The sequence below is a fragment of the Dipodomys spectabilis genome, unplaced genomic scaffold, assembly GCF_019054845.1.
Source record: "Dipodomys spectabilis isolate Male_0828 unplaced genomic scaffold, ASM1905484v1 ptg000405l, whole genome shotgun sequence".
Taxonomy (NCBI): Eukaryota; Metazoa; Chordata; class Mammalia; order Rodentia; family Heteromyidae; genus Dipodomys; species Dipodomys spectabilis.
Window position 1 is genome coordinate 1660651 of NW_024871082.1, and position 24835 is coordinate 1685485.

The following is a 24835-nucleotide window of genomic DNA, read 5'->3' on the forward strand; positions in this document are numbered from 1 at the left end:
ATGAACCATGATCCTCATATCTCAGCCTCCTGTTTAGGTAGGATTAGAGTTCTAAGCCACTGGCACCGGATTTTACTGTAATTCTGAATCTCTCTCTCTGTCGCTCTGTCTCTCTGTCTCTGTCTCTCTGTCTCCCTTTGTCTCTCTCTCAGGAACTGGTTGAATGGTTGCTGTAGGAGGTGGCCCCAACTTCCCCAGGTGGCTGGAACCCAAGATGGCCTACTCATTCTGGAGGTGGGCTGTGGGTCAGAGCTGTCTCACTCAGCATGTTGATACATCTCTATGACCTTAGCCTTCTGTGCCCTTGCTAGACTGTGAGGGTTATTCATTGTCCATCTACCCATATTGCATTTATTTTATTGTATTCTTTCTATATGATTTTCTAGCACATGGCCGATATTATGGTACATAGTTATGGAATTAAAATGTAATGTCAACTAAAGAAAGTCATTTAGGGTTTTGGGAATGTAGTTTCATGATACGGTGATTGCATAGCATGCAAGAAACCCTGAGTTAAATTCCTCAGTACCACATAAAAAGAAAAACACTGGAAATGGTGCTGTGCCTCAAGTGGTAGAGTGATAGACTTGAACAAAAACAAAAATTCATGAATTATTCCCAAGTCCTGATTTTAAGCCCCTTGACTAGCAAAACAAAACCAAACCAAAAAAATATTTAGTTAGTAAATACAAAGTAAGGAACCCATACATGGAATATATAATTGCTCCTCCATACTGACATGCCACGCCACATACACTTGGTTGAAACTTCTGGAATGAAAGCTTCTGGACAGGAGTGGAGCCTGGCATAGACTCAAGCCCCAGGCATCCCCCAGGAGTTGGTGAAGAACCAGATTCCCTAGAGAAGACAATCTGGTCAGACTTAACCCATTGTTCTCTGAGAAGGAGAAGTTCCAGTGTGACTGCTCCTCACCACAGAGACCCAGAGCCCAATGGCAGGATGCCTGCCCTCTGCCCTGACAAGACCCACCTGGGAGAGCGTCTGTCCTGCCTCCAGGCCAGTTCAGGCCTGCCATTGTACACAACAACCCTTGTTTCCTCCTCTAACAAGCAGCTTAATATCCAACCATGGAAACCCAGTCCAAGAGGCACAAGCACAATGGAGGGGAAGCTGCCGAAGCAAGCGTTTGGAAAGGAGCAGAGACCACAGCAGGCAAAGCAGCCATGAGGAGTCCTTAGCTGGGTTAAGTAAAGAGAGGACGGCGTAGGTAGGCGGGGCACATCCATAACCAATTTGAACATATAATAAAGCTGCCTGTGGTGGATAGATGGCTTCTGATTTGACATCGGCAACAGAATAAGGGGTTGCAAATTCAATGAATAGTCTCTGGCCAGAGAAACAAGGTCAAACGCTTAAGTTTCTGCATTTGCAGTGGTCCCTGGTATCTCCAGCTGAGTGTACATCTTTCTGTGGCAGGGTGGTGCCACGCCACCTTCTGCGGAGTCTGCGTGAGAGATGCATTAGACAAAGAGCTTCAAGGAAGCATGCCTGCAGGAAGGGGGTGCTGGTTCAAGGCTTCCCATACACTTGGCTGCACTTTTATAGCCTCTACCTTTATTCTTACTATATTCTTCTTGGCTGTACATTCGTTGCCTTTATTCTCTTTTTGGCTATTTTTCTATTAATCTGCGAACAGAGCATGTTGTATTTTTCCAGTGCAATAGAGATGGCTTCTCTAAGTACTAAAGACTAAAACCAAAGATTAAATGTGGTCAATGGCCCAATCAATCTATCATCTGATGTGATGTTGCCTCTAGAAACTCCTACAACTTCACAAGCGGTTTTGCAGCTCACGCATAGTAAATATAGAGACTTAAAATTTCTAGATATGTCCAACAGACAAAATCAATGAATTAAACTAAGTTAGAAAGTTCTCCCAGTAGTTCAGAGAGTTCTAAAAAAAAAGGACATCTGATTAAAAAAGAAAAAGAAAGATTCTCCCAACAGTTATGATTACATTTAGTTCAACTTACGTTATAGGGAATAGATGGTGGTTTCACACAAAATATAAAGCTAGTAACACACATATTTCCCGAACCAACTGAAGAACCATTTCCTTATACATGAGCTTATAAACATGAAAATAATTGGATAAAAATAAAAATATAAAGATTAATATAAGCATAGCCCTGTCTTAGGTTTGTTAATTATTAAACATAAAAAGGCTGAATAGATGTCACATTCTATTAAACAATATGCTAAACTTGTTTCGCACCACTTAGCTTAAACAGTTGGTGGGATAGTCATCATTATTCATGTAATTCATCAATGCTTTGCCTTTAAAAAATTGATTACGTGCTTAAATAAACAAAGAATCTATGTCACAATCACACACTGTCTAAAAATGTTAATTCTTCTCAATAAAGATACACTCAGATGCAACTCTTTTGAGTCTGTGTCTGTTTGTCACTTCCCCGACTCCTTGCCCACCTATCCCTAGATCCCTGTCCTGTCGGTCCCAGTGCTCCGGCTAAGCTGGTCTGTCACTCTGACACCTGACTGTAGTCCCTAATTCATGTACTTTACTTATATTAGGATATTGTGTTAAAAAAAAGTTTTGTTCATTAGGTCACAGCCATTAATGGCTTGAATGTGCTTAGATGTCAGGTGAAGATTAATTCTGGAAATTCAAAGATTCCAGGTTTTTGAATGGTCACTGCTAATCACAATGAGAGGGTTAGTCTAAGTGAGATTTGACTGCTAATCACAATGAGAGGGGTAGTCTAAGTGAGATTTGGAAATATTTTTGGTCATTCATGGCACGAAAACAGCAGAGACAAATTAACAGTAGTGACAGAAGAGAAGGAACAATTCCAGAGTTAATGAACAAATGAAAGTAACTAAGTTATACCAGAAATTGTTTTAGAGAACAACTTTTGGTTATTGAACAAATAGTTATCAACTAGTCTTATTCCTCATTGCCTTTAGCATTCTAAATCTCTTAGGCTACTTCTTAATTTCTGTGTAATAAATGTATCTCCTTCTGTGCTGTTCATTCATACCTTATCTTTTTTACATTCTAAAAATCTCAGTCTTTCTATATTTCTCTATGAACATTTCCTGATACTAAATACACCTACAAAGATGGCAGCGGATGCTAATGTAAGGGTCCAATAGCTCATGAGTCATTAATGAAACAAAATGGAAAGGAGGACATATTTAGTGATACCTCACATTTTCTGAAAAGCAGAAATGCCATCATTTGTTTCAAATTTCCATTATTTGTCTACATAGTGTCATTCAGTGCACATAAGGGCAAATATGAGCTGGGTGCTGGTGGTTCACGCCTGTAATCCTAGCTACTCAGGAGGTTGAGACCAGAGGATTGTGGTTCAAAGCCAGCCTGGTCAGAAATGTCCATGAGACCATTATCTTCAATTAACCACCAGAAACCCGGAAGTGGTGCTCTAGCTTAAGCGGTAGAGCACTCTACTTGAACTGAAGAGTTGAGGAAGTGCCCCTAGGATCAGAGTTCAAGCCACACAACCAACAAAAAGTGCAAATATTACCTTATGTTTCCCAAGAGGAAGGACAAGATCAATAATCTTCCCAAGCAGAAAAAATAATTTCAAAATGATTCAGTGTACCTACTTTTGCTGAGTTATTTAAGTTACGGTTTCTTTGCTAGACATATTCTCTTCCTTTAAAAATTGTCACATATTAGCTTTACAATAAATTTCACCTAATATTTCTTGTTTCAAAAGAAAAGTCTATACAGTGGATGTCACTTAGATTTCTTATTATCTTAATTCAAAGCCAAACCAGGCAGGAGAGTCTGTCAAACTCTTATCACAAATTGAACACCAAAAAACCAGAAATGGAGTTTTGGCTCAAGCAGTAGAGTACTAGCTTTGGGGTAAGTGGGCAGGAAAGACAACTGTTCAGAGACAGGATCCAGCCTCTGGATTCAAGCCACAGAACCAGCACAAACAAAACAAACAAGCAAACAAAAATCCCAGATATTCCTTTGGGACCTTCCTTAAAAGAATACTGGTCAGAGAAGAGGCTCCTTTTGCTGATCATACTCACTGGATCCTGCTTTTATGGAATCCTTATTGCTCCGGAGAACTCAGGACCAGACCAAAGAATTGATACCTGACTCCTGCATCAAGAGAATCATCTCAGGGGTGAAATATCCTTCCATATGACACTTTAAAACTTTCACGTCTTTGTCCCTTTGCAGGAGAACACTTTTAAAACAACGTTATTTCCTTTTGTTCTATGCTGGCCGTCAAATGGTACATTATTTCCTTTTGTGATACTCTCAACTAGAAGTTTACAGAAAAAATTTATATGAGTAAAGAACACACTCGAAAAAGCCAGGGACAGTGTTTCCTTCAAGCGTTAGGATACTTTTCTTCTACAGTAAAAAGGAAAGCACAAGGTAACTTGAACTTTGTTATTCCTCTATGTTCCATTACTCTCCTGGGGTCAGTTTCCACATCCAGTAAAAGTTACTTCCAGTAACAATCGATGGTGCTGCTTGAAGTATAATGAATGTTTTCTGGCTTCACTGAAATAACACTAGGACACCTTTGGACCTGAGGTAACACGTGTTTCAGAGACAACTCAGTAAATAGAAAATATGAAATTTATATTGCTTATAAATACATTATACATGAGTACATTGAGTTCAAACTTTGTAAGTTCTCTGTAAATTAAGGTGAATTTTAAATGGGAAGAAGGTTCTCAGAACATTCTTTTTGTGAGTGTATGTGCTGTTCATAATTTCCCAAGTGTACATGAGCTAACAGTAAGGGAAACAATAGCAATAATAGGAGAAAGAGAAGTTCTGTATTTAAGTATAAGGGTTCAATACAATATAGAAGACTACAAATAAGACAACATTGAAACAATAAAGCCAATCTATTATGTAGATTTATGGGAGTGATATACAGAAAGCAAGACTCCTATGTGGAACATGAAGTATGAGGCCACTTTCATTCTAAATCATGCTTGCTAATCATGCAACTTTGTAGAAAGTAGAATAGAAGAATAATACTGTTTCCAAAGCAAGTCAGATATATGAGTTTGGATTTAACTGGAAAAAATATCCATCTTGTGAGAGCAGGGATTATACTAGCAATGAACTGGTAGCTAAGGTCACATTTCTTTTTTTTTTTCTTCACTTGTATATGTATATTTTTTTGTTGGCTCTGGTCTTGTCACTTGAATTCTGGGTTCATGAGCTGTCTCTCTTCTATTCAGCTCAAGGCTAATGCTCTACCACTTGATCCACAGTGCCATTTCTAGTTTCCTTTTAGTTAATTGGAGAAAAGAGTCTCTGGGACTTTCATACCTGGGCTGGCTTTGAACCCCAATCCTCATATCTCACCACAACCCAGCTTACAATCACATTTCTAACAGTGTACACTCTGGATAAATAATGTGTGTGTTCATCTATCTTTAAATAATTTTTGAGTTAGGGGCTGGGAAAGTGGCTCAGGTTTAGAGCGCTTGCTTTGCATGCATGAGGCCCTGGGTTCGATACCTCAGCATCACATAAGCAAAAAAGAAAAAAGCCGAAAGTGGCGCTGTGACTCAAGTGGTAGAGTGCTAGCCTTGAGCTGAAGAGCTGAGAGACAGCACCCAGGCCCAGAGTTCAGGCCCCATGACCGGACCCCCCCCCCCCACCAAAACAAAACAAAAAAAGAATTCTTGAGTTAAAAATCTGGGCTACAGCTTAGACATTACCCTCACAAAAATGTTTTTAGTATAAAAGTTGATATTCCTGCTAAAACCTTAGAATGAAAAGGAGTCTGGGAAGTTCAGTTTGCATCCAGATTGGGCAGAACAGTCTTTGCAACAGTACATATAATAAAGCAACGAAAAGCTGGATTGGAAGAATGGCTCAGGTGATGGAATACCAGTTATGAGCCAGATTGCTGAATAAGAGCTTGAAGCTTTTGCATGCATACATACAAACATACACAAATACACAGAGGCACTTATATGTGCACACACAAATACACAAATGAAACAACTCTCAGAATGTGTAGAAAAGTTAGAAAACAACAGAATATATATCCTGAATAAGACTAGAATCAAGTGATAATTTTTAATATTAGAAAGTCATCAAGTGAACTTCCTTCAAAAAAGTTTGAGAATTTTACATAGGTAGGGACCAGAGATAGTAAGAGAGTCAATTAATCATTATTATAGGCATCACATCCATGAAGGAATGAATCAGAGACCCCGCAAGTGCATCTGAAAATATTCATATCCTGTGTCAAATGTTAGAACATCTTTGAAAATAGTAGGTAAGCAGTCTGAACAGTCACTATGGTGTATAATATCCCTGGAGAAGTTCAGAATTGGTAGTCTGTATCTAGATTAAATAAACCAAGAAACTATGACAGGGCAATGTGATACAAGCCTAGAATTCTAGCACTGAGATTAAGACAGGAGATTAGAGAGTGGAATTACATAGTGATACCTTCCCTGGACCAGGTAGGATAATTTTGTCTTAACAAAACAAAACAAACAAGAAAGGAATACATAGTTGGAAGTTTGGGCTAATTTTGTCATTATGTTTTGAAAAGTCAAATTTTCTGTTGAAATGCAACTCATACTTAATCCTCACTTGTGTTTTAAATTCTCTCTTCATTACAGAACATTCCTAGATTCAAAATTACTCATGATTCCCATCCAAAATTTGAAAAAGCAAGTAATCATCATTTTGCTTTAACCCAAAGAAACGATGAAGGATTACAAAAACTTAAGCCTGGAAAAATAGCACAGTTCGTCTATTGTAGGATTCTGAAGATCTTGCTAAATTAGAATTTAGATTTAACATAAATATTTTGATTTTGTTTTTAATTTCATATTCTATTGGATGCTAAAATTTCTTTTAAGAAGAGGGTTTAATTGACAAATTCACAAATGATTTTGCATTCTATTTGCCTAGAATATTCTTTCAAGAGAGTTATATAATTAAAAATTAGTTAATAGATAATTACAATAATTAATGTATAAAATGATAATGTGAATGTTGTAGACAGAGTTGCCAAAAAATTGATGATATTAATTTATAAATTTAGAATAAGATCAATTTTTGGAGTCTTTGTTATAACATGGTATGAAGAGAATAATCGTGTGACATCTACTTTCTTCTACCTGTATGTAGCACAGGAAGCAATTTCCTTAATTATTTGCCACTGTATACAATAAGAAAAATGTTAGTTTTGGGGTTTCTTTTTATTTTTGTTTTATTGTTTTGTCCTAGGGCTTGAACTCTATGCCTGGACACTGTGTCTGAGCCTGTTTATGCTCAAGGCTCGTGCTCTACCACTTCAACCTCAATGCCACTTGTGTCTGACTTTTGCTGATAAGTTTATAAGAATCTAGGGAATCTTCCTGCCTGGGTGGGCTTGGAACTGTAATCTTCTGACCTTAGCATCCAGAATTTATATGATAGTTAAGAAAGTATAAATATAAATACTATTTGCAAGTGTTCCGATCTCAAGAATACCAGTGGGGGGGAAATGATGCAACCCAGTTTATTGTGGTGTTCTTTCCAAAACATGTATGGCATCACATTAGCAGAGTTGTATTTTTTTCACAATAGAGATAAGCTATTCATGATGTGAATTAAGGGAAGTTTGAGGTGCACCTTAAAAGTTCTAAACTGTTGGGCTAGGATGACTCTATGTCATAAATATTGGGATTGGTGGTCATAAAAATAATAGCTTACTGTGATAAACAACTGCTTACTCTGGAAGAATTATTACCTATGCTACATAGTTTTATCCTCAACCAGAATGTGGTTATTTTTCTGTTGACTCTCAATCTGTAACACCCCATTGAAAAATGCATCTATTGCAGAATTACGTAACATTCAAGCCTGCACTGTTTTGAATCTTTCAAGTATGGAATCTTCTGAATTTGAAAATGAGTAGTTATTAGTCATTAGAATGTTGAAGAACACATATATTCTGTCTTCTTAACAACTTATTAGCTTTTAAAAGTTAGAGGTTTGATAGAATTAAACTGTTTTCGCTTTTAGTATGAGAAAGTACTATATTTATTCTTTTTTCAAAATATTGGTAAGTATATTGTGAAAATATTTTTTAGTCAGATAGCATTCAAGTTGATGGTCCTCTGATTAAAAAGGGGGTAATTAATTCAAATTAGACACCAAACAGTATTGATTTTTAAGAAGTTACTACATAAAGAATAATATTTACTATACCAATACAGTGAAATTTTATTTCATGCAGCTTATTTTTTAAATTTAGTTTTATTGTCAAAGTGATGTACAGTGGGGTTACAGCAATTTTAAGGTAATGAATACATAACTTTTCAAACTTGTTACCCGTCCCTTATTTTCTTCAGTTTTCCTTCACCCCAATACTCCTCACATGTTGTAATGTATATTTACAACATATTGTCTTGTGAGTATTGCTATTGCATTGTTTTGCCTTTGTCCTTTGTCTCACCATTTTGTTGTTCCTCTTTCCTTCTCTAATTAAGGTAAATATATACATAATGCACAGGCTACAAAAATCAAATACAGCAGGGAATGAAGCATAGGGGAAAAATCCCAAAGAAAACAGAAATCACATAGTACATTAAAAACAACAGCAGCAAATAATACTCTCTGTTTCCATATCTTGGAGTTCATTTTGCTCAGAATCAGCTTATATGGTTATATATACGCATAACAAAACCACTGGAAAATGATAGTTTCATGGAAACTATATCATGAAAACAACATGTTAACTGTTTTTCATGGTAAAGGTGGGGTTAGGATTGGTGAATTCGCGGTTCTAATAAAGGAATTTCAAAAGAGTTTTAAAATTATAACAGGTAAATTTTTAGTTGTTCAAATTTTTTAACAAGTTTTCCTATTATGAAAATGTAAAATTGCCTGGGAAAATAGGCTTTCATGCAAAGTACTCCATGGAGACTTAGCTGAGAGGGAGCAATGTGGGTGAAGATGGCTAATTTTCACACTAAACAAACCTCAGAAACCTTGCTATAAATCCTGTAGGTTCCCTGGAGAATTGTCCTTACCCAGGAAATCTACTCTTACTGTGTGAAACAAGGTTGTAGTGGAATTTAAATTGAAAGTCCTTTAAAAAAAGGCATCAAAATTTGTGAATTGACTTTAATTACCAAACAGTAATTCTTTGAAAAAGATAATTTGGGTCCAAATATTTAGGGAGAAAGTGCCCTCAACAATGAAAGAAGGTATTGGATGTTTGTAATACTTTCCACAATGTCTTTGCACATGAAGCACTGAACCACAGAAAAAAATCTGATTGGATACTTGAAACCAATGATTCTTTCACATTTCTTAGTAGCTTACAAAATATAATATCCTTATTAACATGAGATAGTGAAGATTTCTCTTTTTAAATAAGCCAAAAAGTTTTGGGTTCAGAAAAGAACTGAGCAAATTGAAAATGCAAGAAAACAAGTTCTTAGAAGCCCTAGCTAAGCATATTGGCTTCAGGAGCGGAGGGAGGACAAACTTTTTGATATACATTGTCTTAATATTTTTGCTACCTAAAGTGATTTTACAGAGCCTATTTAGCTCACTACAATGCAGAACAGATTGAATGAAGACATGAAAATAAATTCCACATCCAAATAAAAGAGTTTTAAAAGGAAAACCATGAAGATGTAGTGTGGGTAGAGCCGGTCAGATCTGGTTGAGTCAGCTAGAGTAGCAGTTGAAGCACACTTTCTGCTCATAGAGATGTGACCCACAGGCATGTCTGCCTAGCTTGCCAGCCATGAGCTGTCCATGCTCCCTACAAGCCCCCGGGGGACCAATCAGTACCTGTCACTATGCAGTGTCCATCACAGTACCTGTCACTATGCAGTGTCCATCACAATTGCCTTACATCAACTCCCCACTAAGTAATTGGCTGGGAAGGACTCAGGAGGTTGGGAACGCTGGGGCTATCTAATCCCTCACTTGTGCAGAAATAAACAAGACCTGCATAAGCCTGTTCTCCCAACTTGGGTTCTTTGTGTGAGTCGTTCATGCTTACCTCCTGCTGGAGATCTAGCCCTACAAGTGGCGCCCAACAAGTGGCTCAATCGCTTTCGGCAGATGGACAGTCTAGGGTCTAGTGCAAAATTAGTGCCTCCATGGGCAACCTTCCCCCTGCAGCAGGAGAGCCTCAATCACAAGCACTTGTTGCCCTGCTCCGGAGTATGCAGATAAAAGTATTACAAAAGGAAGCTAGATTAATATGGGAAATAGTGAATGAATTGTGTCCCTGGATTGACTCTGGGGCCATTTGAGATCCAGACAGGTGGACCCACATCCTTCAGGCAGTTCATAAAAAGGAAGTCCGTGACAGCTCTGAGCTGCCCCTAATCTTTTACCCCATTGTAGTAGCTATTCAAGCCTGTCTATCAGGGAAAGAAGGGGAAACTCTGCAAGCCTTTAACACCTTGCTGCAAGAAGAAACAGAACAAAAGGAAAATAGCGAAGCTGCTCTAGCACTCCCATCTTCTTGTGACACAGCAAACAATTCCAGCAAGAACACAGATAACCAACAACTTCCACTATCAGGTGACCCGGGGGCCAGCCAGTTATGCTTGTAAAACTGCCTCCCCCACACTATCAGTCCCAGGAAGCTTGCCCAATCACTTCTTTTGGCTGTTTAGGCCAGCCTGGGAACTCCCCTCAGAAAACTTTGTATCCTTGAGCAGAGATATCCAACTTTTCCCAAGAACAAAAACTCGTTGTTCCCCCTGTAATACAACAGTTGTTCACAGGCCCCACATCTACCGTGGCAACGACAGCCAAGCCTATAAATCAACCCCAGTTCATGTTCCCTGTAAACGTCCACCGAACCTCTGCACGACCTAACCAATGGTACCCCCATGACCCAAAAATACCGGGCCACTGTCAAGGAAGATGACCCAAAAATACCGGGCCACTGTCAAGGAAGATGGGTTACACTCCCCAAATGCTCAACAGATGTTCGAAACCCTTAGCATTGATCTTAACTGCCCCCATGATTTGAAGAGCTTAATGATCTGTAGCTTTATGTGTCTTTTTTTTTTAATTTTTTTTTTTTTAAACCAGGGCTGAGAACCGAACCCACGGCCTTGCGCGCGCCAGGCGGGCGCCCTTCCGCTGGGCTAAACCCCCAGCCCCGAGCTTAATGATCTGTAGTCAACATGAAAGTTTAAAAAAGGCTTAGAATGTATTCCTAAGTACCAGTTTTATAAATGGCTTTGCACTGTGGTTTGTGGTTATTTTATTTCACATGGGATAATATTTTCTACTACCTATAAGTTTTGGAAAAAGAAGAAAACTAAAATTTACTACTCTAGAGGAATATGGTAGAAATAGAAGACAGATTTTATGTTTGTCAAATCTCTGATGAGTACCCGTATTCAAGACTTAAAGTCATATTTCTTACTATGTTAGATATGGAAAACATAAAACACCATATGATAAGGCAACTATTTGTGACTTTTTAAGTGTAATTATTATGTGATGAAATTTACTTTATTAGCTAATGTTTTGGTTTGAAATATGGGAGGCTGATCTATTTAACAAATTTTTGAAGCCACCTACTGAAAAAACAAATGGTGGGGGGTATAATTTCTAAACTTTAATGAATGGATGAACCTGTTTGGCATTAGTGCTGGGTAAATAAATCAACTCTAATGTAATTTGCTCCCTACACTTCAAAAACTATTTATATCACTAAATATCATCTACTTGTAAAGTGTTATTTGGCAAATGTAATTTTTAAAAGTTTATTTGAAAAGGAATATACTTTCAGGAGATTAAATGTAGGTTATCATTGTTTCACAATGACAACATTTTTATACTACAGAACCAAGTTTTACTGAAGTACCAGTGTTTTGAAGCACTAAGGATATTCTCAATTAATGTTTTTCTGAATTATATTTGACCTCTATGTCAAGTATTCCTAGCATTGGTATACCAATTATGGATCTATCATTCCAGGAACTATTTTTTGGCCTGCTGATGCTGGACTGAGATCCTTCATTAATCATTAAGAGAGGGGTATTACAAATGATATTGTGACATTTGTGGTCTTGTTCAATCATATATGATGGTCATCTGAAAATTGAAAGTTTGAATTACTGTACTTTCACATTTTGTGATTTCATCTTGCATTTTAAGTTGCCTTGCATTTCCCAATTTATTTCTGCTAATTCCTGCATTTCAAGGAATTGGGGCCCTGAAATATAGGAAATGAGAAACTGAGAAGGGTCTTCAATTACTTTCTGTTGGCATGTTGCATAGGCCTAGGTGAGAACTCTTGCCTTATTTATCTGATGATGCGGATAACTGGGACCTGGGCTCCTAGGACCCATGGATCTTGTAGAAGAATAATGCCTTTTAGACATCATATCAGCAAAATTTGAGTATAATCAGTAGGAATGCTTCAGAAACATGGAGAAAAACAGTTTGGGACCAGCGAGTTAAAACAATAAACAGAGCAGCAGAGTAAAATCCCTTATAGATTAGAAGAAAACAACATTTTTTTTTTACCATGTGAATTCAGAAGACCAAGAACATTTAGAAGGAATCACAAGTTTATACCGAAAACATTGCATTGATATTTTTATATTCTAATATATATTCTAATGCTGATTATTAATATTCCAATCTATTTATTGGAAAAAATATCAATTAAATTTTCAAATTATCAATTAATTTTAATAAGATACTCTGTGTGAAATATAAAATCAGCACATATAAATATAAAATACATAATAATATATAATATTAAAAAATGTTTTGCATTGTTCTCTTATGGTAAGGGTATCAAAGGCAAAGGTTTTATTTTATTTTTTTTTCTTTTTGCTTATGTGGTGCTGAGGAATCAAACCCAGGGACTCAGGCATGCAAGGCAAGCGCTCTACCACTGAGCCACCAGAGCCAACGGTTTTAAATATTATTCCATTACCTCTACCTCAGTGTTTGATAGAATTAGAGCTAAAACATTACCATTCGGAGATATGCAGCCTAGAGGCAAGAGGAAACACTGTGATTAAAACATTACCAATTTAAGGCCTAATAATGAGGACAAACATATGGACTTCTCCTGGAGCTATGGAATATATTTGGTGATAGAAAATCAGTGGTGTAAATTCCTGCCTGGTTGGATGGTAGACAGGCCAAGACATTAGGTAATCATACATATGAACAATTTTTTCACCTTCTTGGCTTTAGTTTCTTTTGAAATATTAGGGTGTAATAAACAATTATATTTTGAAAAAATACCTTCTAGTCTGAACAGTTCTGTCTGAACTGTTCGTCTCTCTATGATCCCTTGTAACAGACTACTTTTGCTCCAATAAGACAATCTATGCTGTCAGGGTAAGATTCTGGTTGGTCTGTTCCTACATGGAGCAAGGGTAAAGAGTCAGGGAGACATTTGTGCCAGAAAGACATTTGGGAAATTTTAAGCAGCAGAAGTTTAGAAGTAGCTCTTAAGCAAGGCTTACTTTGAATCCATTAGCTCCACAAAGCTAAATCAGTTAATAAATAAGTACTTGAAAATCCATCACCTTTGGCCCAAGCTATAAAGGCTTCAAAGTATGATCCAATTTCAAATGAAAAAAATTGCAAATATGAGCAATCGAACAAACAATATAAGTTTTTTCCACCATGCACAGAATTTTACAGAAATAAGATGAATAACAATTTGGGGAACAATAAGGTTTCCTTGTTATAAATAGGCAACCAAAGATATATACCTGTCTTAAGATTGCATCATTAACTACTTAAATTTACAGGATACTACATGCTTCAGCAGCACGTCTACCTAAATTACAAAACAGAGATTTACATGGCTCTTGTACAAGGATGATATGAAAATTTGTGAAGTATTGCATATTTTTCATTCTTGAGATGCAAGAAATTATTAAAAAGTTGATTACAAATATACAAGTGTAAGAATACATGTAATTCATAGAAATAAAAGTTAGTTTGACATCATTCAATCTTCACCTTTTTAGAAAGGCCTTTATATAGCATAACCTTTATAAAACTTTTGAAATAAGATAACATTGCCATTTTATCTTAAAGAAATAAAATTCTATAAGGACCTAGGAATTAAAGGAATCTTAAACTGTTTCTATATGGAATGCAATCTGAAAGGACACATTTATTAATGAACCTATATATTATAAAACAATGTCGAATTCAAAGTATTATATCTAGGAGAGAATGAAATAGGTTATGGACATTATACAAACAGAATACTAAATATTTTTAAATATACTTTTTTCAGACAAGCACCAGAAATATCTTTAGTTTCTTTACTACTCACTTCAACAGATAAATTAAAATTATTTATGATTAAAAAATCACAAACTCTATAGAAATCATTATAGGTGTATACAAACAACTCGAATATATTTTGACATCAAAGTCAGGAAATTCACTTGGAAGAATACCATGGAATCCATGAATTTTTAAAGTAAGATCTTGCTGTTGCTTTGTATTGTGAAAATATTTTGTATGGACACATAGGATGGACTGGCAATTTTGAAATTTAAGAAACTTAACGGAACTATTAGGACTTAGGAGAACAATTTGTACTTATCCTTTTGGCAATATCAAATGCAGTTTCTTCCAAGTTGTGCTTCAGACCTGGTTTGATATAATGGTTCACCAGAAGGAGATCCAACATATCTTTGCTATATCTATTCCCAGCAGCAAGATGCAAGGGGGTCAAGAGGCCTTTAGTTTGGGCATTGGTATCTGTATCATGATGCAATAAAGAAGCCACTCTGGTATTATTCCATGTATAAGTACTGTGCAGGGGTGTCCAGCCATTCAGTTATTACATGAATATCTGCCTTGAGCCACCAACTCATGGACAATGTCTAAGTGTCCACTGTAGGCTTCTCGATGAAGAGGGGTATACTCATCGTCATCCCTAGTATTCACATGAGTGGCCTTTTTGGAAAGTCGTCTCTGCACTGTAGTAAATCGATTATATTCAGAAGAACAAAGAAGAAATTTGCTTGGATCCTATTCCATTTTTTTCTTGCAATTGATACCATATCTCACTTTTTCATCTTGTTCCTCAACTTCATCAGAATTGCCTAACCAGAGACTTTGAGTGCCAGTGAGAATGAGCTGTCCATGTATTCCCCCAATAGCTCACATTGGATGAAATGGTCAGAAAAATCCGGTGAATTTTTTGCATCTGTTTTTTTTCACTATTATTTATTTTCTCTTTTTTTCATTTTTACTATTCTAAATTACTCTAACTGGAGAGTAGGGAACTGGTAGAGAGCAGAGGAAAGATTTTCCTGCGTATTCAAAGGTACAGACTGAAAATGAGGACCAGTGGTGTCTTCATGTGCAGCTTATTCTAGGAATGAGAAAATAGGAAATAATGCCTTCTATGTAAATGAATTGGGAATGACAGAGCAGAAAGTGAAATGATGCAACCAAAAATATAAAAGCAAAATAAATTAGGATAATTAAGGAGCAATCATATTACCTATGAGAACCATGAATTGGAGAGAAGAAGAGAGAGACAGATGTGCATTGATCTAGCTAGCCACAAAATCCATCCCTCAGATCAAATTATAGAGCAAATAATTTTATTTTTTAAAATAGATAGAAATAGAATTTAAGGTCAGATGTCTCCATTGTTTTTAATTATATATTTATTATCTTAAATACTTGTACAAGGGAATTTCCATTGAACAAACCAATTATTTTAAGTATAATGGATTTTTATATAACTTTCCCACACCCTTCCAGACCTCACCCCACTTTAATTTTTTCTAGTTTCATACTATCTGCATTGAATATTATACCTTCACTCTCTTCCTCCACAACTCTCTATATTCCTTCCTTTTGACTTCCCCTCACATCTTCCAAGTAATAGTTTCCTGATATTCATTTTGTTGGAGTAAATTTCAATTTCATAAGAAATTACACCTTTGAAATACTCCTCTGTAAATAGCATGCTTTGGTTAATATTTTTAAATTTCTAGCTTCCAAATATGAGACAGAACATGGGTCCTTTGTGTGTCTGGCTCTGACTTAGTTCACTTAATATATTTTTAGTTCTATCTATTTCGTTGCAAATAATGTAACAGTCTTCAAAATGGATGGGTGCAATCCAATTGTGTATATGTGCCACACATTCTCCAACCATCACTCCGCCAATGGGTATCTGGACTGTTTCTGTAACTTGGCTACGGTGAATAGTGCAGCAGTGAACATGGTTGTGAAAGTGATTTTACTGTAACCTTTTGGATGAATTCATCACTACCTTTATGGGAGCAATCCTCTAGCCAGTTTTCCAGAACAAGAACATCCCTCCTTTCATCTTCATCACAATGTATTTCAAGTCCTCAAAAACACACTTCTCCCTACAAGTCTCAATAAGCTAAAACCACACTGTGCCCATATTCTTTCAATACATTTTTTCATAATTATACATATAATTTAGTGAAAACCTTCTATAAACTTTCCTAATGTGGGAATGAGGGACATGACAGAGTAAAAGTAAGAAATATGCAATTTTATTAGCTATTATCATATTTAAAATCATTTTCAGCTCTAATTCATAGTCTCACATAATATTATTTTAATCTTTATTTGATTACTTCATCTAACCCAAAAATTATAACAGGTGAGTTAAAAACAAAGGCAAAAAGCGTGGTTTGATTTTCACACTCATTTGTGAGGTTGCATAACATGGGCAGATAGATGGATTGGAATTAATAGCTCTTATCCATTTTGTTAACGTACAGATGGTTTTCCCAAACTGATTCTCGCAATTCGCATTCTATTCAACAACAAGAAACATGTGATAATTTCCTTTGTTTTGCTCCTTATTAACTTTTGTTTCCATTTTATTTTATAATGGATGATTTCATAAATCTACTGTAGATACAAAAATATGTTAAAATATTTCTATCCGTATGCATTGATATATACATACACACATATATTACACAGGTTATAATGATAATGTATAACTTCAGTAATTGTACAATTTACTAAATTATTAAAACTATCGACGCCTCATGCCTGGCATCCTGGTTAGTCGGGAGGCTGAGATCTGGCGATCATGGTTTGAATCCATCCTGGGCAAGAGTGACCAGGAGCCTCTTATCACCAAACAACCAATAGAAAATCAGAATTGGAACTGTGGCTCAAAGTAGTAGAGTGGTAGCCTTGAGAGAAAAATCTCAGGGACTTCATCCAGTATCTTAGTTCAAGAAGTACAATCTACCCAAATAAAATCTATTTAATTTACACCTGTGTAAGTAAAGTATTTCCATCACCCAAATGCACAACCATGTTCATTTGCATGGTAACTCTGTTTTGTCTGAAGTACCATAAAACATTTTCACTTAAGTTGAAAGCTTTGCACCATGGGTTCATTCTATCTCTCTCATGCATTTTTCCACTCAAAAACTCAAATCTTACAATTATTCGAATTATTTAAAATCATAGCTTTTTACTTTAATACCCAAATATTAGAGTTTTAATTGAGGGTCTTGTGTCCCCTAAATGGGTGTTCTTACCACATTGTGATGTCCTCAGCCATAAATTATCCTGATTATTTTTCAGATACTTGTGCATGACCTTGGGCTCAGTCCACGTTATGTTATTCTTCCTGGAATTTAGAATAACAGGTGCATGGCATTGTGTACAGATCTTTGTCCAGTCTGGGCTTTAACCTCTATCCTTACAAGAGTAGACGCTCTTGTAGTCAGGATTTTCATAAGCTTGTCTTAGCTGATGTTTATTTTTTTTTTGGTCTTTGCATTTCCTACAGATTCTTGAGTACTGAATTTGTTTTCTTGGGTTGTTTTGTTTCATTTGAATGTATGTGTTGAGCTGTTCCTCACTTTTCCTTTTGTTTCTTTCAATCAAGTTCTTACCTAAAGTGCTGAGAAACCAATTCTTATTTTTCACGATAGCCAAGGTGAACATGATTTATTCCGAAGAAATTTCAGTAATATTTAAATACCTTTATATCTATGGATGGTATATAAATGATAAGTGCTGCAAAAGTTCTTTTTATTTTCACAGCAATCTTTGTCATACACAGACAGACCATGAAATATATGAAGATAATAATACTACAGATGCAAGCAAAAAGAAGAAAAAACTATTATTAATTGTTTGAAAGAGGCTTCCCTTCTAGTGAAAGAAATACGTTGCTTGATGCAGGATTTCACAAAATTATATTGCTAGGAGGAAGCTAAACAGTCATCTAATTCTACAGATTTGATGGAGAAGAATCAAACTCCTGAATAGTTTATTTTTGGGTCAAATAAAAGCATGCTTCCAAAAAGAGAGTTGACTTTAGAGAAACATGATGAGTTGTATGTAAATAGGTGCTTAGCTGATTTTGTTAATTTGTAAACTAATACAGGGAAATAGAGTACAGCAAGGTAAAAAAAGAAGTTCGCATTGCAATGCTTATGTGTGTGTGTGTACACATGCACGTGTATACACATGCGTGCATGTGCAAGTGCTCATTCATTCATCATCCCTAAGCTTCTGTGACCTAGGTTAGTGGTTTACCACTTGAACCATCGTTCCACTCCTGTTTTTTTGGAGATAATCGCATGTATTTTCATGATTGGACTGGCTTTGAATAGTGATCTTCATATCTCAGCCTCCAGAGTAGCTAGCTAAGCTTATTCAGCCTCCACGTAGCTAGTTAAAATTGGGCCTGTCCTCTACACTTCACTGCTCTTTTATTCTTGTCCTGTGGTGTTCACATGCCTAAGTCATATATATGTCTAGTTGCTTTTAAAAATACTCTTACTGCTTGGAGCCAAGGGCTCCCATCTGAACACTTAACTACTGAGGAGGCTTGAGAACAGTACCCAGGCCAAAAGTTTAGTGGACTTCCTTCTCAATCTATAGCTGGGTGCATTGGATCATTTCCACCATTCTGCACTATCTACAGGTTAGGATTGGAAGGACTACAGAATCCAAGCCTGGCAAGGTAGGAAGCTAGACAAGTTGGTGCGCAACTCTTATGCCATTGATAATGGGAAGGCTCAAACGTCAGATCAGGTGCATTTTCGTGTGGAAAGGGATCCCCTATCCTAAAATTAACCACAGATATGACACCAGTCTAACAAAAACAATACCCTAATTGAACACAATTTCCCACAACCAAAATAAATATATACTTTAACATCCAGAAACTTAGTACAATCTGCTCTTTGCTCTAATATCAGCTTCATCTAATTATCATATGATGTGAAAGAATAGTTTCTTCATTAAACTTATTATATATTTTAAAAGACCTAGAAAATTCTTTCTCACTTATTAAGTGCAAACGAATGGCAAATTGCCACATTTCTTACATATTTGACAATCTCTATAAATTCATCTTATGATTATTATTAATAGTAATATATTCTGATTTATTACTTTACTTTTTAACAGTTTGTAAATTTTTGGCTTCTCTGCTAAAATTGAAGTATTTAAATAGTATCATCAAATTATATTACTTGGGTACTTAGGGAAGTTTTTAAAAAAGTATTTAGCCAATGGTTTCTAGTAATTCTGTTTTTTTTGGGGGGGGTGCTTCCGGGCGTTGAACCTGAACTCTGGGTCTGGGCGCTGTTCCTCAAGGCTAGTTCAAGACTAGCACTGGACCACTTGAGCCACAGTGCCACTTCTGGCTTTTTTTTTCTGTTCATGTGATGCTGAGGAATTGAACCCAGGGCCTCAAGCATGCAAAGCAAGAGCTCTGCCACTGAGCCAGCTTCCTAACTCTCTACGAATTCTTTATTGGTATATTATTTAGTTTATTTTTAATTTCAATTTAATTTTATTGTAAAGGTAATGTACAGAAGGGATACAGTTACATAAGTAAGGAAATGAGTACATTTATTATGGAAGGAACATTGTTATCTCTTCCATTGATTTTTTGCACACTCAGAAAAAACTACTGATATTTTTCCTGTCGCTATTGACCAATGTGTAATTTTCTTACTTTTTCATGCATTTTTTATTATAAAATTGATATACAGAGGGTTTACAGTTATTTAAGTCAACTAAAGAGTACACTTCATTTCATTTTCCAAATTTCAAATTTTGAACTTATTTTGTCTTGTTTCTTTAGGGTAATTCTTTTTTCAGAGTTGTAGGATTAGTTAATTTAGTTTTGCATAATTTTCACACATGCAAATTATTCAGACATATATTTTTGCTTTCAAAATAGTTAACATGTGAATATTTAAAAATTATTTTCTTATTTAATATGATTGGTGAATTTAAATAAATTTATTTTATTATAGTTCTAAACATATTTGTCCAGGTAACAAATACTGTATTTTCAAGAAGCACATACTTTATTTTAAAAGGCTTCATTACATGGTCACTTTTTAGAAATATTTGTACTTGAATTTAAAAAAAAACTATTTGAGCTGGGCATAGTGTTTGTAGTTTCCATTTTCTAACTATGGTGGGAAGTGTAAATAGGGTTTGTGATTCGGGAGAGACTGAAAAAATATGAGACCTTATCATAAAATTACCAGATTGAAATGATTAGGGATATAGCCATCCCCAGCAAGATATAGAGCACCTGGTTATCATATTCTAAATCTTGAGTTAAAACACCAGTAAGATCAATCTTTTGTCAAAAGAAAAGGACACATAATTCAAAATGTTCATTATTTAAAACTTGTTTGCAAAGGTCTCATGTCTTTTATTTCTTAATTTTCAATTTAATTAATCTATAAGTATCCAAGTATCTTGTGACTATTTTATTTCTACTAAACCTTTGAATAATATGAGCAATATTATGATTTCATATATTAAAATAGTTTTACTATTTGTGATAATTTCCTCTGTTTGATATGATAATAACAAATGTGTTTGTGTGGTGTGTCTGTGTGTATATTTATGTGGGTTTTGTGTGTGTGTGTGTTTGTGTGTACTTTGTAATGCTTGAGAGATCACACAATTGCTCACATATGTTAGGCCAAAGTTTTACCACTGAGCTATACTATCTAGTTATAATAAAAATTGTATTTTAAATTATGACTTTTAAGTTTTCATTCCTAGTATGTTTTTTCAAAATTATATATGATAAAATGTGATCCATCTTCTATCCACGTTAGCAATTGTTATTGTTATTCTTTCTCTTATTTCTTTGGAAATTAATTATATTCCTATTACTTCTTTAAATTGTAACAGCTCTATACAATGCTTTTTTTAAAATTTTATTTTTCCCATGTTATCTGACTTTCAGTCCAAACTATCAGGTCGATTAAAAAGAAACTAGATTCAGGACACTTTATTTTTCTCCTTCTCTTCTCTGAAGTCTTTATGTTTTTTTGAAACAATACCAATAACCTACAGCTCCTATGTGGTCCACCATTCTCCCCCTCCCACTGTCTTCGGCAGTACAGCTCAAGTCGTTATCATTCAGCTTTATTATGCTGTACTGTTATCTAAATCTTAACTCATTCCTAAGTTAATTTTAGTTGCATTGAACAGTCTCTAAATACATTTTCTATATATAATATCAGGAGTTTGTATTTTCACAAGGGGCGATATATGAGTTAATATCAAATATTTAGATATCTCTGTAGAATATTGGTCCACTTGCTCAATAATCTCGTATGTAAATTCAAGGAATACACGTCAGTCAGAGCAATCTTGTAAAATGGTGCAGCTTGAGCCTTCATACTAGCTTTGAATAGTATTACCATGTTTAGTAGTGAAGACAACATAGTTCTACTATAAGAACAGACACATAGAAGAAGGTAACAGATTTGTCAAAAATACATTCTTAGTTTTATGGTCCACAGATTTTGAAAAGGATGCTATGACTTTATGAAATAAAAACAGAATCTTAAATGGTTGTAATTGCACTATTGCCTCTCTAGATTTAAAGAATGATCTTAGACTACTACCTCAATCCTTTGTTTGTTTGTTTGTATGTCAGTCATGGAGTTGAACTCTGGGCTTAGGCGCTGTCCATGTGCTCTTCAGCTCAAGGTGAACACTCTACCGCTTGAGCAACAGCAAAACTTCCGGTTTTTTAGTGGTTTATTGGAGATACGGGTGTTATGGACTTTCCTGCCTTGGCTGGCTTTAAACCACGATCCTCAGATGTCAGCCTCCTGTGTAGCTAGGATTACAGGCATGAGTCACCAGCACCTGGCCTACCTCAAACCTTATAAAGAATGATTACCAAACTAAATCTGAGATGTAAAACCCTATAAAACATAAATGTAAAAATTCATGACATTAATCAGTAAAGGTTTCTAAAAATTTGACATGGAAAACATTAGTAGCTAAAGAAAAGCAGAACTGGATTATATCAAGTGATAACCTTTCATAATTCAAGGTATGCTGTAACAGAAATAAAACCATATCCAACAGAGAGCACATATTTGTTAATGCTGCAATGTTAATGCTACAATGATTCTGAACCTTAAGTATTTTTATATCTTCTACTATATAAATTTTTTCCTGAATAGGATATTTCTTTAAATAACATATGTAAATTAATAGTCAATAGGAGGAGCATAGGAAATAAGCTCCTCTTTAGTGTTTAAGAAATGATAAAAAGAAAACTCACTAGTATGACCATAATATAAAAAGAGGACGCAAAATATAGTAATACATTTGTGGAGAAATTTATATACTTCTTGTAGTGATCGATTTGTATAATACTACAATCATTTTAGCAAACAAGTTTTCAAGTCTTCAAAAGGTGAAAGAGAATTGTATAGGATCCCGGCATTACACTTCTATGACTGTATTAATCAGAAGTTAAAAACTTTTTTGGACAGAGAATGTATTTAATTGACAGTGAACTTGAATAGTATGTGTGAGTCCATGGAAACGATCCCCAAAAACAAATTTTGAAAAGACATACTATAGAGGATGTATGCTGGACAAATTCCTGTAACTGAATTTTATATCTTTTTAAATGTCTCTTCTAAAATTTACAGCATTTCTCTTTGAAGAAATGCAAGTTTGTGAAAATTTGGCTTTGAAAACCTATGAAGGTACAATTCACTTCCAAAGCACTAAAATGTATACAATAAAAGGAGATAATATATTGTAAGTGAATTGCATGTCAGAAAAAAAAAACTATTGTTAAAACTTCTTCACACAAAATGCAGAATAGCTAAAAGGATGTTTTTGGTGTTGGCTAAAAACTCTTAAACTACTGCATTTAAAACAAAGATGTGATTTCTGTTTATTTTGAGGGTATTTTTTCCGTTTGAGTTTATACAGAGATAACTCAAGGCAAAACTACATGTGAAAACTGGAATACCTAGGAATTATGCATCATTTCTAAGTAATTTTTTTTTATTATTTTTACTTTTTTATTGTGAAAATACTGTACAGAGGGGTTACAATTACATGGGCAAGATAATGAGTACATTTCATATCAAGCATTGTAGCCTACTCCTTTGTTTCTATTTCCCATCCTTTCCCATCCTCCTCCACCGCCCCACCCAATCCTCCCCGCTAACCCCCCCAATCAAAGTTGTAAAGTTCATTTTTTGATGTAACGACCTGTATATCTCATTGTTGCAATGGGTCCATCTGTATCCCTATTTTTTTCCCATGGTTTCCCTTATTTACAATATCAAGTATATGTCTGAGTCAAGCAGAAAAGGTCAGATAAGGGGATGGTTGGGAACTGAAGCCTAAGATATGTATTCAAATATTTTTTTTTCTTTCATGCAATTGTTTCTAACACATTTATACGATTATTTCTTTGTTGCTTTGTATGTCCTTCCCCCTCAGTATAACCCCTGCTTTCACTGTATTTGATGTCGGTATAATTTGTGGAGGGGAAGGAGAAAAACTTCTAATAATTGAGAAACTTTTCTGGAAGAAACTTTTAGCAAATGACAGAAGACACAAATCTATGCATCTGCATTTTATGAAAGTTATATGATACTTGCTCAATCCAATTGCTTATCTCTACTTTGCTAGGATAAACGTATTCTCAAGATAAGAGCTAAAAGCAGTGAAAAGAACAAAATACACAATCATCTTGATTTATTTGGGAAAGTAACAAATGAAATAAAACAATTCCACTTAAGGGACTCCAATATTAGTGTATGTGAATATGTTCCTGAATGGCAATATCCATTAAATTTTTGGAATTTTAAAGTCTACTAACATATGAAAACTAGAACTAGAAAACAAATATAAACTTAGAGTGAATCAGCCTTGAAATCATTTTCTTAATTGTTTTGAAATTACAAAAGAATTGATACTCCTTTGCTTTGGAAATCATTTAAAAATATTTATCACTTATGGTAATTCAAATACCAACCAAGAGTAATTTTATATAATCATTATAAATGTCATTTTATTACTATTGTACAATAGAATAAAAAAACCAGTCCCAATATATGACCTACCTGTCATTATTCTTTTTTTTTTTTAAATTTAATTTAATTTTATTTGGGAACATACTGTACAGAGGAGTTACAGTTACATGGGCAGGATAATGCGTACATTTCTTACCAAGCATTGCAGCCTCCTCCTTTGTTTACCCTTCACATCCCTTCCCAGCCTCCCCCCTCCCCCCTAATCCCAATCCTTCTCCTTTCCCCCTTCCCCCCTTCCCCCCCCCCCCGCACTAACGTTAAAAAGCTCGTTTTGGACATGACAACTTGTACTTCTCATTGTTGCAACAGGTCCACCTGTATCCTTAAACAACTGGTTTTTCCTCATGTCCTCCACAAGTTATACTGACATCAAATATAGTGAAAGCAGGGGTTATACTGTGGGGGAGGGACATACAAAGCAACAAAGAGATAATCTTATAAATGTGTTAGAAACACATGCATGAACGAAAAAAACATT

General features: G+C 35.3%; 1 pseudogene; it reads left to right on the forward strand.

Annotated features, from left to right (window-relative positions):
- The first annotated feature begins 13778 nt into the window (after nucleotides 1-13778).
- On the forward strand, nucleotides 13779-13875 carry LOC122096950 (annotated as a pseudogene).
- The last annotated feature ends 10960 nt before the right edge of the window (nucleotides 13876-24835 follow it).